This window comes from Fringilla coelebs (genome assembly GCF_963513975.1).
Source record: "Fringilla coelebs genome assembly, chromosome: 6".
Taxonomy (NCBI): domain Eukaryota; kingdom Metazoa; phylum Chordata; class Aves; order Passeriformes; family Fringillidae; genus Fringilla; species Fringilla coelebs.
The window spans coordinates 11,796,561-11,812,302 of NC_140034.1; positions in this window are offsets into that span (position 1 = coordinate 11,796,561).

The following is a 15,742-nucleotide window of genomic DNA, read 5'->3' on the forward strand; positions in this document are numbered from 1 at the left end:
AAAAAAACGACCCTCAAAGTTTGAAAATGCTACAAATTGTAACAGTGGAATCAAGTTTGCTCTCTTTATTTCTTTTTTTTTTTTTTAATCTTACAAAAATAGGGACCAACTGAAAAAGTTGCATCTGGAACAGATTTCTCTCAATTATTTTTTCTAAGTGTTCAGTTTTTAGCTTGGACACAGCTGATGAATTATGCATGTTCAAAATAACAGAATTCCAATGAAGCTGCCTGACTGGGATGGTAGAGAATGGGAGCAGGGAAGCAAAGGTTAAAATTAATATCTGAGGATAAGTATATGTAATTAAAAAATCATCTAACAAATATGCATAAATAAAATAACCGGAGGGGAGAAAAAAAACCCAATGGAAGTCACAAAATATGAAAAAAGAAAAAGATCATACAGCTCCCTTAGGAGTCCTGAATACTAATTGAATCACAATAGTAATAAACTGTAAGTTTTAAAATACTTGCTTCTTGACTCTCTGCCAACAGAAATTCAGTGACATACCCACCATCTTGCAGAGATCTCCAGAGATGAAAAGGCTATAGATGTGCATGGAGTGGCCTAGATTAATATGATGACACTTCAAAAGCACAAGTTGGAATATTCCCCATTTCATCTTGAGTTGTGAATAATTCATCACTTTAAAACATGGGGGTTTTAAAACTTAGATGCAGACTTAGATGCATAATTATTGAATTTCCTTTGATCCATATTGTTTGTTTAATCAGTTACCTAACATTAGGAAGTATGCTTTGTAATAATTGTAGTTTGAGTTTTCCTATATAATAGAAAAGGAAAGAGAGGAATGAGAAGACTTAAAAACAATACTAAAGCATCCAAAGTCATTTTTACAAATCTTTTTAGCAGTTCCGTGTGTAAAGTCTTTGGGTTTTCTACATTAGGGATGAGTGGAAGTTAGGTCTTCATGATTCAGTTCCATGTGGCATTCTAACTTTGACTAAATCCTTGATTATAGCTGCCTAACTTGGATGACAAATTTATCTAGAACTGTAGAAGCTACACACACCACCGAAAAAATACAGGTATTGTGTTTTCTTGAAATTCCATTATCTATTTTGGTATAGCATAAATGAATGGTTTAGCTTGTTGTTACTATGTTAATTATACTAAACATGTACACTTATCTGTATAAAGAAAAAAGATTTTAAGATATTTTTTAAGCAAATGAAACTTGGTAAATGATCTTTCTTTTGTGTTAATATCCTGCACTGTTCCTGTCAAGTCTATAATAGGAGATGGCTTCTAGCCCAGATAAACTATTTATAGTCAAAGTGGCTTTAATACCCTTAATTACAAGCTAAGATTTGTTAATTTTCCCAAACAGATCAGTTTCACAACTTTGAAAAACATGGCTAACCCTCTTTAGGTGTGAGGCATGATTATGAATTGAAGACATTTCCTACTGCTGAGAACAAAACAAAGCTAACTCCGAAATCTTTCCAGCACTCAACAGGAGCACAGCAAGGGCAGTTCCAGGGCCCAGCAGGGAGCAGAATTCACAGCTGTGCCTTCCCAGCTGTCTGCAGGCCTTGTGAAAGATGGCTGTAATCCTACATCCTCCTGTCTCTCAGCCAGCTAGTGCACAAGAGATGGTAGCCCAGCAGCCCCACTTATTTGCCCCCATACATGAAGGCTGTAATAAGGCCTGGCAAAGAAAGAAGTTGAAATAAGTCCAACTATTCTTATAGCATTACACATACCATAAGTGAAGACAAACCTCTCGTTGGCCCATCATATATTTCCCATAAACTTTTAGAAGTTGCCCATTTGAAATCAGCTGAAAAAGATGGATTTACAGACTTCTGAGTCAAGAACTGCTCTCCTACCTTTGCTCCAGCAGAGATCTAAGTTGTTTAAAAGAGCATTAACTTATGAGGATGTTCTTGACACAGTGCTCCTGACAGTGGATGAAAGAAGTGGAAGTACCCTGAAGAATGCATGTGCAGTGATCTCAGCTTCTAAAGACATTTCCATTTCCTTTCCAACATACAATCTATTATCCCCAACCCATAAAACCTCATGGTTCACACTCAGCTACTTTAGTGGAAACACCTCTTATTCTTTAGAAATATTGGAACCTATGTGAAATCCTGCCCCTCACTAAACCCATTGGTTTTGACAATAAGAGAACTGAGACTTCATCTGATGCTCCAATGCAGAACACTCTGAAATCAGTGCAGAGGTTGCATTGACTCAATGTCAATTTGGTGGTAGATCTCTGACAATACAAAAGTTCTTGTAGAAGCAATGTGTGATCCCCAACAGACTGAATAGCCCAAAATCCATTTTCAATGGATTGAATAAGAACAAGAACAGTTATCTTTCCCAATCTTTGCATGGACAATGGGTAGTAGCAGTGTGCAGTGAAACACCCTTCCATACCCTCCAACATGGAAACCAGCAGCTGTGCCTCCTCTTTACAGCAGCCTACCAGGATTTTCCCTCCACTGCCATGTTTTGCAGCTCTTTGAACCCAGCTAAGCTGCTGGCACCCACAGCGTCCTGTAGACATGCAATGGGAGCTGTGTGGAAAAAAATTATTCTTTGCTTTGCTTTCAACTTGGTATTTGAATGTTTTATTTGCTATTTCCTTGTTACTGTGCTCTGAGAAACAGTGAATAGTATTCCTTATCCACCTCCTATATGACATTCTCTATATCATATCTGCCTTCTGTCATATTTTTCAGGGAAAGGGCTCTAATCTATTTAGTCTTTCCTTACACAGAAGCTCCCCATCACCCTTGCTGTCAATCTTTATTACATTTCATTTCCTCTGCAACCCGAAAGGGAGCAACTGTGAAGTTGCACATATTGTTCAAGATGCAGGTGCACTGTGAATTTCAATGGTGGCATAACCATGTTTCCTGCTGGCTTCCTAACTCTTTTCCTGGTGCATTCTACCACCTGACTTTGCTTTTTTGATCACAATTGAGTACTATGCTGATGTTTTCTGAGCACAAGCAGAAATCCCTCCCAGACTTCTTCCTGTATTAGTGAGCACTAATTTAGAGATATTTGCTGTGTATGTATATTTAGGGTTATTTTTCCCTGAAAGCTCAAATGGCTTTAATCAACACTGAATTTCCTCTTTTATTTCATTGCCCAGTCACTGGTATAACACTTCTGTCACAGCTGGATCCCCATCTGACTATGCTGAATAATTTTCTCTCATCATCAGGTTTTGCCACTTCACTTTTCATCTGTTTCCCAGGACACCAGCAGACATGCAGAACAGCACAGGATCCCTGTGTGGTGTCTTTGATACCTTCCCTCCACTAATGCTCTACCCATTAAATAGCTACTAATCCAGGAAAGGACCTTCTCCTTTATCCCATGTTAAATTTTGGGTTCTAAAAGAGTATTCAATAAGAAACACCAGTCAAATGCTTTTTGAAGGCCTAGATACAGACAAAAAAATTGAGTATGCAAATATAAATCAACTGAATCTTAGTAACATTCTTCACCAAATTAATAGATTTGCAAAACTGCTACTTTTACAATTGACATACCAGCTGTTTTATATGCCTAACTAACTATATGCCCAACAATGCTTCCATGTATTTTCAGTTTTTTTCTGGGGTCAGATTTTAGGACAGCTTTTGTTTTTGTTAGGGTTTGATTTTGGGTTTGGGGTTTTTTTTTTGGTTGGTTGGTTGGGGGTGGTTTTTTGCTTTTTAGTTGTTTGGGTTTGGTTTGGTTGTTGTTGTTTCCCCCAAACACTGATTTGCCTGATATGAATAGAAAATTTACTGCCTTAGATGCCATGTGAATGTTTTTTTAATTGCTGTCACTTTTGCCTCTTTCTATTCCTTTGCATTGATGCCACTTAAAAGACTGTGGTATATAACACAGTAAGTAACTCTGCAGCTTCACCTCTGAACTCTGCTGGTATTTCATGGCAAACACCACATGGTTTTGATAATCTTGTTATATTTACATTTTCATGTAGTTTTTAGTTTCTATGTGTTATTTTCTTTCTAATGAAGACTCACTATCATTTCAGAAATTGCTTTTTAACAAAACACAACTAATTTTATTTTCAGCTTCCAGGACATTTGAAAAATGGGGACCATCTCTTATCTTTTTGCATTCCTACAGACACTTGTCTTCTACTTACAGAAGGTCTCAAACCAGATGCCTGTGGTGTAGGAGGTCCATGCTGCCCCCTTCACCACATGGCAGGTGATGAAGGACTCAGCAATGCCACCAATTCTTCCTATCCTTCAACAGGATTATCCCAGGAAAGTGATCAGTAGAAAAAAGTAGTTTAATCCAGCAGTCAGCAACAGATATCTCAAGCAGAACTCTAGAGATCCTGTGTGCTAGACAAAAAAATAAAACACCCAGAGAGGGAAATTTCAAGGATTCTCCATAGACAAAAACATGCAAACAGACAAAAGCAGCAGATACTCTGCAAAATGACCAAATACTGGCATTTTTCTTAGGAAGGGCTGGACACATGACTGGAGCAGATTCAAAAATCTCTTTCCTCTGAAGGAAAGCCTTAGGCAGGGAATCAGAGACAGACCTGCCATTGGCAGACAGAAATTGCCACGTCACAGAACCACAAAATAACATAAGCTGGAAGGGGTGTCCAGCAGCTCTTTGATCCAGCATTTGCTCAAAGCAGAGCCACCATCAAGGTTAAATCAGGCTGCTCATGGCTGCATCAAAGTGCATTTGAGTCTATCCAAGGGTGGAGTTTCCACAGCCTCCAGGTTCCTGTTCCACCACTTCCACACTGAGGCCACCACTCACTGTTAAATATCCTCACACTGCCTTCTTCCCATCCCATCCCCCAGGAATTTTGGCACCAAACCTCCTCCAGAGGTAAGGCTTACATTCCTGACTATTTAAGATGACATTATCCATACAGATGAAAACTGGATAAACCTCAACTGGTTGGTAAAAAAACTGTTTAGACCTTCAGGCAAAATTCCTGTTCCTGGCATCCAATTCTGTTATGTAAAATTAAAGAAAAGGAAATTTAAAATAATACAGGAATGCCTCCTCAGGCCACCTTGCTTGTGTTCTCCCTCCCCTTACAGCCAGTCACTCCCAAACCCTGCCACCCTTGCTGGAGTCCAGATACTCATTTCCCAGTACCCAAAGGCTCCAGGACCCTGGAGTCATAAGGGAATCCTGTCAGAGATAATTTTTTGCTGACCCAATTCCCTTTCTAAGGTGAGGAAGGTATTACCTATACCTGAGCAACTCTTGTTTACTGCAAAGCCAATACTATATTTCAGTTTGCACAATTGTAGCGGTAAATAAAAAGATCTCTTTTTAAGTGTCTTAGAGGCTTTAAAAAAACCGAGGAAATCATGCACAGATTTTCAGTTTACCAAATTTACTGAGCATTTAAAGAACCATCACAGCAAAGACTGCTTTCAGATACATAACAATAGGGGAAAGGAGCAAAAAAGTAGAAAAAGATCCAGAAAAAAAGCAGATTATACACATGACAATTAAACTGAAAGAGAAATTTTTTTTACTTGAAGTCAGTCCCTGGACAACAGAGACTGCACAGACTGAACAGTCTGCATGATGTCAAGGCTTCACTCTAAATATTATTTTGTCAGTTAAGAGGAAAAAAACCTGACAAAGTACTTGAGAACTCTGTGCTGCCCCTGATACATCCTGAAAAGTTTGTTCAAGTAAGGTGGTAAAGAAATTCAAATCATGTTGAGAAAATACCTTTGTGCTGTATAAAAAGAATCTTTATTAGTAAGAGACTTTCTACTCTAAAAATCAGGTTTTAAGAATCAATCAAAGATCCCATGGAGAACAGTCAAAATTGTGCTTTGAAGAGGTGTTTGTTATTTACTAGTTTTTCTAAGAATCAGCTCAAGAAATAACCTGATTACAACTGGACAGGACCTAGAAAAACAGTTGGGGAAAAACCTTGATGCTTCTTGAGTCAACTTTCAGCCTTCTTTACTCAGGTTTTTCTAGGTTTTTATTTCTGTCCAGGTTTGAACATGCTTTTCCATATCCAAAAACTTGCTCTCCACTAATGCATAAGATCTATTTTGTTACCAAGCATCTGTGAAAAACATCTTAAAATAATGAGGAGATTTAATGCACTTATATTAAATAGAGAGACATTAATAGCAGTTCTTACAGGAAAGAAATCCTAAAAGAAGGCAAAAATGTAAATTACAAAGCAAGGATAACAGAAAATAATCTCAGTAGTACAGCAGCCAAAGACTGATAAACAAGAACAGCCACCTCATTGTGATATACAAGATGTTCATTACTCATGACTCTGAGCAATAGCAGATCACTTTGCATATTTATTAATTCTTGTATTACAATGCTGGCAATAAAGTGTGGTGTTTGTCATTAAATGCTAGATATAAAAAAGCAGGCAGAATAAATTACTTTAGTTTCTGTACATGACTAGAAACTCTGTAGCACCAATAAATAAGTGCTTGAGGGACATTAATTTATTTTCATGCACAATTCTGTTGTGTTCATGTCACATTAATTCTTTGTTTGGACAGGTGAGTAGCTGGAACTGAGGGAAATGTATAATCCCAAATGTCATGAAGGTTAGCTTGTACCCTGATGGGCATAAGAGGTGTAGGTGAAGGTTTATATAATTCCCATGTTCCCTGAAACCAAATTATAGCCCAATGTGTTTCCAGGGCATGGAGGTTGGAATGATGTACCAATGTGGGTCTCTGAAATCTAATGACACCCTTCTAAAATTCCCCTCTGGCCTCATCTCCTAATGACAAGCCACTGGTAATTCTTCCTCCAGACATTTAAGCACAAAGACAGATCAGATGAAATGCAGACTTCTAAAGGATCAACACTGGGAGCTGGTGCACATAATCCCCAAAAGCACAACTGTTTAACTCAGCCCTTGGATAACTGTTGTGTCCCCATCTCTACCCCCATGACTGACTTTCTTCAGAAATTTGTAGGGCATCTTTTCCAAATGCCCCTTTGGTCAATGGATTTTTTGCACCTCCAGTTTTTACTTATTAGTATAACAGAATTATTGAATCATTTACGTTGGAAAATATCTCTAGCATCATCAAGTCCCTGTTAACCCAGCACTGCCAAGTCCAGCACTAAACCATGTCCCTGAGTGCCATATCTGCATGTCTTTTAAATGCCTCTAGGGATGGTGACTCAATCCCTTACCTCCATGGGCAGCCTCTTCCAATGCTTGCCAACCATTTGAGTGAAAATGTTTTCCTAAGATCCAACATGAGCCTGTCCTACCACACCTTGAGTAAATCCTTCAAACCTGACAATCTGACTTACCAGTACACATCCATATGTACCCTGCAGAGGAAACAGTGAATGGCACTGATAGAAGACATGCTGAGGAGATCCATTAAAAATGGATTTATGAAGGCCAGGCAGCATCACAGATTGAAATCCAAATCATATACAAACCCTCCACACATGCAGATACATACGTTTTCAGAATACATTTTTGACCATAAATAGTATGCAATATCTCTTTATTTTATGGAGGAGCTTTGACAGATCCCTCACAAATCAAATTGGTACCAAAACAAAACAGAAATGTAAAAAGAAAAAACCAAACAGACCAAAACCCATCTCTCCAAAAAAAACCCCAAAACCACTGAATCAAACCTCACTGTATCAAAGAATGATGGCACGTTGCCTTGGCAGGAAGGCAAAGGTGTAAAACAACCAGCCACATCAAAGATTTTGTCATTCCAGCTTTGTACAAGCACAGTGATGGGGTTCAGTTAATATGGTAATTGTAGAGCCCATGCATTCCCATCACACTAACCATTTTCAGGCCAAGAGTAGATGTTTATAACCCTTCCTCTTTGCCACAGGTTGAAATGTCTGTAATTAGCCAGCCAATCAATTAAAGTTCTAATGGGGGAAAGCCAAAGGTCAAAGCAGAATATCATATTGGGTGAACCAGAGTAGTTTAATGAGGTCAAGTGAGACACAATCCTGCTAAAATTATATTGCCATGTTCTCCTAAGGTATTCCTTGCCATCCCTGGCCCCCATCCCTTGACACATGAACAAATCTAGTCAGTGTTTGGAGTGACTCCCACTATGACCTTCTTGTGTCATTCTGAACATGCACACCCATGAGGAGCAGTGGCACTGTTTGGAGCATCACTGTTCACAAGAGCAGAAATGAGAGACTGAGACCTCCGTTGATGATCAAAGTGGGTGCCAGGGAGAAAAACTGAAGAGACCATTGGACTAAAAGCTGGGAACCAAGGTGCTGAACCACATTCTGACCCAATGTGCCTGTCATGGACAGGTTGCTGAAGCTCTCCTCCTCCATGCTCATTTTCTTGTTGCATTCCTCAGTCACAGGAGGCTTTATAACAGAGAGCTGTGCCATGGAGACAGCTGTGAACTGCCCACGAAATGCCACAGTTTTGTCACAAACACACCTGAGTTCAGCCCACATGGTGCTCTTCCCCGTGAGATGAGGTCAAGCCAGACTGACCTATGCAAGCTTTAATTCTGATGGATTCAGAATAAACATTTAATGTTATGCTACAAGAGGAGAGAAAAAACTTTGGCAGTTGTGAAGATGAATGCTTCCCCTCCTCCACAAATATTAAAGGATCCCACACACAGGTTAGCTTCAACCCTGTGACCCATCAAGTTGTTTTGGGGTATGGTGTGCCACCCATCATTTGCTGTTATATACCATAGCTGTAAATATATACATACATCCATTTCAATTTAATCCATCTATTTAGAACCCCACAAAAGGCACTTCAGGGGCAGCAGCTTGTCCTTGAATGTGCAGCACTTCATCACAGCTCCATTTCAGCCTGGAATGGGACTGAAAGGCCTCACTGGTGGCCCAGAAAGGTCAATGAACACACACAGTGCCAGAGCACTCAGCTCTCAGCAGCTGCTTTATCCAAGACCCCAAGCAATCACTAAACTCTATTTTCCAGTGATTTAAACTCTCAGTCTAAAGACTCTGCAACCAAATTACAGGACACAGAGAAGATCAGGAGAAACACAACTGCTGCTGCTACCATAAATCTGGAAAAAAAACAACCCAGACACCATAAACAAATGCCTTGTGAGTTTTAATAATTTTTTAAAAATTTGGGTATTTCTCTGAATCCATTACCGCTTTTATTTTTCTCAAGATTTTGTGTTCCTCACAAATAAATCCTTCACCTCTTTTCTGACTATTGTCAGCTGAGAGCTCCTAAACACAGCTGGCTGTGGGTGGCAGCAGGAGGCTGAATTGGCAGAAAATTTCTGGCTCAATACTGTTATCAACGAAGGCAACTCTGAGGCTACCCATGACTGTTTCATATTTTCAGGGCAAATTTCCTTGTCCCCATTGTAACAAAAAGGAAAGGTGTAATTGAGCAATAGTTAAATAAAGTAAAGATCCTGTTTTCTTCTTACCTGTGTGACTGCAAAGGGCTCAAGCCTGACAAAACCAGTCGTATGGACAAAAGCAAGGCTAATGAAGTCTGAGTAAATTCTTACTCTAATTAGAGAGTCAGAGGCAGCATGTCTGCAAAAATGGATTAAGAAAACAACATTCTTTGATATTTTCTGATCAGTGTGAGGTTTTTGTTGTGATAAGAAGAATTTGCCAAAATAAAAACACTTTTTAAACCAAACTTTCTTTCTGTTCTATGCAAAGACCTCATTAATAAAAAAAAAAGGAAAGCAACTAACCAAACAACAAAAGTCAATCACCAATTCCAAAAAGTGCCATCTACAGCCCTCCACCCCCCCTGCTTGCCATCAGGACCAAGAATATTTTGGGAAAGATTTTCTTAGGACACTTGGGCCACTGGTCTGCAAATATTTGTGACAGGACTGTGTCCTTAGCCCGGACTGCCTGGGCAGCCCATGCCCAGCAGAGATGGATCCCACCTGCCATCCCTCAGTGCAGAGTCCCCAGCATCAGAGCCACAGCGCAGTCCCGAGCAGCAGCTTCTGCTTGGAGGCACAGGTGAAGGCACTGCGGGCTTCCTTCACTGCAGGGGCTGAAGGACAGTGGGATATTGCTTTTCCTGCCCCCCACTGTGCCCACCAGCCACCCCACTGCACAGCCACCCCACTGCACAGCCACCCCACACTCGCCCTTCCATGGGTCAAACCACCAAGGACCCCAAGGTCCTGAAGGAGGTGGTGCAATGGACACAAATGGCAGAAGGAATGTCATCCATTGTCATCCATTGTCATCCATTGTCATCCATTGTCAGAAAATGGATTGGAGCTTTATTGCTGTGCTAAAAGGAATACACCCAACATCTGTTTATTACAAAGTAATCCTACAGCTTTTACCTTCTACTCCACGGTGTTGCAAAGAATAAAATTATCACAGTGGATAAATGCTATCTAGATTGTTTCATAGAGGGCAAAAAACTCAAACCATATTATTTTAAGTTGGCAACATGCATAGGCAGAGTGCTTGCTGAGCCCAGATGCCTAGACACAGACTAAATAAACCCAACCTTTTCAGACATCATTGCCAGTAAACAGCATATTTGGTTTACCTTCATGGTAACCCACCCAGCTTCTGGAATTCAGCATGGAACAGGATGAACCCGACCCATTTCTGGATCTAGACTAGCAGCTGTTTTGAGAGACTGGAGGTTTATCTGTATTAAAATTTTCCAAGCTGCAAAAAAAAAAAAAAAAATTTCTAATACTCTTCTAGTAAAGATTTTATTTTCCCATAATTTGTATTTCATTAGCATAAGGTGAAAGTGTTTCCATGGAAACACCAGGGATATATAATTTCTAAATAATGAATTTTCCAAAAAGAACTTACAAAATTAATTTCAGATTACAATGCAAAATTCTCCAAAGTCAGTTCACTTATTAATATTATACATTTAAAGACTTTGAGGTTCAAATTTAATAATTTATGTTAAATATAAATTAAGTAGTTTAATATTCCAATTACAGAAAATAAAAACACATCAAAATACTAGACACTAAAGTCAAAATTACACAAAGTGTAATTTTACTGATTCAATGATCAAATATGTCAGTATCAGTGCAATGGGTCATTTATCACTTGTATATATTCAGATCTCTCTATACAGTTATCTCCTACTTTGACTATAAAATATTTTATGTCTATATCTTATTAGTGTAAGCTCAATATTAAGATGATAAGATGCATTAAAATGAAATAATTTTTTTCTGCTTGGTCATCATCCATTCCAGTAAGGTGCTAACATACTCTAACTTGGGTAAGATGATTACTAAGACTTAATTCACCCAGCTGGGCTTTAAAACAAATAGGGAAAAACATCACCTTCAGCAGGGAAAAGTTTTAAAAAGACAGGAATTCCTCTGAATTGTACTCTCAAAAGAAGTGAAAAGGCAAGATGAACAGGAAAAAAGGAAGAAGAGGTGCTATGGGAGATGTTATTTTCCCAGGCTGGATGGTAAAGAAATCTCAAAGAAATTTTAGAGTTGAGAGGAAGGGGATTTGGAGCTGGGGAGGAGGTAGGGATTTTGTGTGTCTTTCACATGCCATTCCATTGTGCTATTTAGGTATAAAACAGAATTGTTAGAAATCCTGTTATGTGTTTTGACATTGTTTCTTCATATATGTCATTTTTCTAAGGGTGAATATTTCTTCAATGATTTGCATAGTTGATATTGAACTTGAAACCAAAAAACCCTCAATCTCATATACTTATTTATTTATATGGTTCAGTGGAACATGAGGAGCAGTACACAACACAGATCAGGCCAGTGATTAAAAGGGAGAAAAGAGAAAAAAGGCACAAGCTGAATGAAATGTCAGGCAGATCCCAAAAAAAAGCACTCCCAAAAACTGTCTCTGATCAGATGCCTACATAAAACTTTTAAGATAAATTGCTCTTCCCTTTCTTAAAAAAAAAAAAATCTCTTTAAAGATTATGGGGTATATTCCATGAGCCAGATTCTCTTACATGATTTTTGTACATTAACATGTATATTATTTAAATTTTAAAAAATGGAGAATTGACTCCAATCAACTCCTCTGGGTGGAAACAGAGTCCAAAAGTCCAAAAATAAAAAAAAAAGGTTGACTGAAAGCACAAAGTAAGGAAGAGTGTCCCAGTGAGGGGAAAAGACCTCTTACAAGATGAGGATGACAGGTGGCTTATGAAAGTTTATCCAAAGATACTTTGAAGTGGTAAATGACTGTGTATTCAAAAAGTGTGCCCAAGGAACTAGAAAGTAAGGCCACAGGCTGCCACAACCCTGAAGGATGTGAGCAGTTGCTATTAAAGAAAATTACTGTTAGCAGGAGCTTGATTTGGGCATGAATAAAAATAAGGGTGCTGCTTGCATATGCTAAAAGGCTTCTTGGCACAGCTGCTTTCAGCAGCACAGCAGTTGTGCTTGTTAGGAAAGGACATGAAGTGTGTCCAACACACAGCTGCTGGGTCTGAAAACCCACCAGGCATCCTGCTCCTTGTCAGCCTCTCGGTGTGCCTGAGTGTCCCACCCTCAGACATCACCTGGCCTGCCAAAAAGAGAGCAACCAGCTGCAACATCTGAGAAAATCCTTCCCTGGAAATAGCAGGTTCAGTATTTGGGCTCAGGCTCTTTCTGTCCTAGTCTTTCCTTAGGAAAAAAAAAAAAAGACAAGACAAATGGAAAACATATGTGGAAAAGCTTTGTTTTCTTAAACACTGAAAAAGTCTTTATTTCCAGTCCAGTGACTCTTTCATGGACTACATTCCTCATAAGCTTCCTTGGTTTAATGGCCTGATTTATGCATCACCCCACCTCCTAAAAAAACCATAAAAGTTGAACTGTCTAGGTTAAAGCTATGTGCATCCAGAAAGTCAATTTTGAGAACAAAATAATTCAAAGAGTATAAATAAATCCACTAGAATTTATTCTATGAAACAGCAGACTCTCAGCCATATAGTTAGCAAATTATTAACAAAGCATGTGATCCTAAAATATGAGGTACCATCTGCCATAGCCCTTTATTTTTTTTAATAAGGCTGATTTCTTACAGATAAAAGTGAATAACACCTTTTATTAAGGTTTCTTAATGTGAGAAGGTGACAGGTCAGGTCAATAAGTGACAGTATGTGCTCTGCTGCCACACTTTGCACATTAATTTCCAGTTTTGTGGGGAATGAGTTCAGTAGCCAGCTCAGGCTCCATAAAAAGGAACAAAGATGTGTGCTGATGTCAGGTCCATGTGGCACTCCTGTGTCACTGTCAGAGCTCTGATCCTGATGAAAGCTAACACACTTCAGCCTTTCAGCCTTGGTAGAAGGGGGCATTTTGGTTTAGATCTGGAGCAGCCTTGTCTGTCATCCTTGTCAGGGGGAGAGGATGAAACCAGCTGCCCAGAGACAACAAACTTTGGGGTCCATGGAGTCAGCCAGCTCCCCTAATATCTCAGACAACTGTGGCTTTATAACAAAGCTTCTACCCTAGATCATCGTGTCCTACTTTAGCACTTGTGGAGCACCATTGTGACTCTTACAGCAGGACCTTTGGCATGGAAACATTTTTCACTGATCTTATTTCTAGGGCAGAAAAGCTGTCATTCCAAACTACTTAAATGTAATTATGATTTTCACTGTAGTTTGGCAGACACCAGATTTTACCACAACCTCTGAACATGCAAGTTTTAATTATGTACTGAAGCTTATTGAATCAATGCCTCATACAATGAAATGGCTAAGCACAGAATATTAATAACCCATCCTTCAAGTCTTTATTATATTGTTTGCACAAATGGTAGAAAATTTTATGAGCCATTTCTTTTTTGGGGGCAGGGGGAGTGTTTTCAGTTTGGTTTTTGGGTTTTCTTTGCAAGGCAATTGACTAGCACTGTAAGTTATGATTAAGTAGATGCAGCTGGAATGTTTACTGCATGTTTGCACCTGCATGTTGAGTAATAAGACCCAAGAGATTTGATAAACCTACAAAAATCACAGAGAAAGACAAAGGGTGATGGTGGATTGGAAAACAGCCTGCAGGCTTTCTTCTTAAGGGGGTCCAGGACCATGTGGGCATTCAGTTACATAGCAATGGCCTAAATATGAGCATCCTTTATTTATGCCAAGTCTGCATGCATGCCTCTCATATTATTTAAACATGAAGTAAAAAAAAAAAAAAAAATTGTCTTTCTTGTTAACAGGAAGTCTTCCAAAGACAGTTACTGAAAATGCATATTATTATCCTGAGGCACCATAACATCCATATTAATCTCTCAAGGGTGCTCTTGGGAGGGCTGTTTTATGATTATATAAGATGGTTTTGAATATCTTCACAAGATAATAAACAGTGTCAGCTTCTCCCACTGCTTTCATTACTAAGTCTTCAAAAATTAGTGCATCTCCTCTTGATACCGTTTTGAATAAAACCTGAGTATTTCCTGAATAACATGTCAGCCTGGCAAGATGATAGATAGATAGATAGATAGATAGATAGATAGATAGATAGATAGATAGATAGATAGATATTCAGATAATTACATTATTTCAAAGTATATTCCTTATGAAAATGTATTAAATGTACTAGACACAGCTCTGTGCCAAGTATAAAGACAATCAGGGTGGAAAAAATTAAAGAAAACACACAACAAATGGCCCAACAGCACATTTTGCCTTTGGAGCTGCCTTTAGTAAGCCATTTCACTATAGTAGTTAGTAACCAGATGGAGGAGCCAAGAGTCTGTTTTTACAACTGGCACACAACATTTCTACAGCTATTGAAATATATTAAAAAAAAAAAAAAAAAAGGAGACCGAAGTAATCTGTATATATTGTCCTTTCTGGGCTTTGATATTCATGTCCAAATTAATATTCTGGTCAGATCTTAAGAGTCTAAGTCACTCTGTAGCAAGGCACTGAGCAAATTCCTGATAAAACTCTTAAAAGTGATTATTGAGAATAGCTATTTTTGACAGTTATTCCCAAGAAACTTGTGTTTTGCAACGAGGATGACCAAAATCTCAGCTCAATTCAAAAGGCTAAATGCATAAATATATGTGCTAAAATCAATACTATATAGGCATCCAACAGCTTAAATCAGACACTCAAAACCTAAAAGCTGGGCAGAAAAATGCATTTTGGCTGTCCAAAGACATGCTTTAAGACATAGCCTTACTCAGGCATCTTACAGAAAAATTACATTGCAATCACCGGTCTCCTTTAGTCAATAGGAGGGGCATTATTTAATTAACAAGCTTTGAGTTTGTACAACTTCTGTAGTACAAAACGTGCCACAGATAAGCCCCCAAGGCTACACAATTTCAACTGTTCCTGACAGTAATTTTTTTAACTCACAGGTGTTTAAGCACTGCTCACTGTTGGGAGCCCCCCCATTTTAGGGAGGTTCCCACAGACACATTTTTGCAACTCTCCTGGCACTCAAAACCACCTTTCCTGGCCACACACAGGGGCTGTGTGGTCCTCCCTAAAGCACTCTGATCTGGGGGCTTTCCCCACCCCAAATGCCACACGAAGCCTCCAGAGCCTTTACAACACAGACAACATCTACACCCAGCTGGGGCTCCTGCCTGCTCAACCCCTGATGTCAGCCAACACTTTTAACTCAAAGCAGCAGCTCCTGACCACACACGTGTCCACAACCCTAGATCTCAACCACTTTCTTTTCCATGTATGCTCTACTTAAAATACACAGCCAGAGCGCCCAGACAAATCTGCTGACACCCTGCAGCTCTCAGCAAACACAGCAAGAAATTAATTCATTCCTTTCCATGGGCA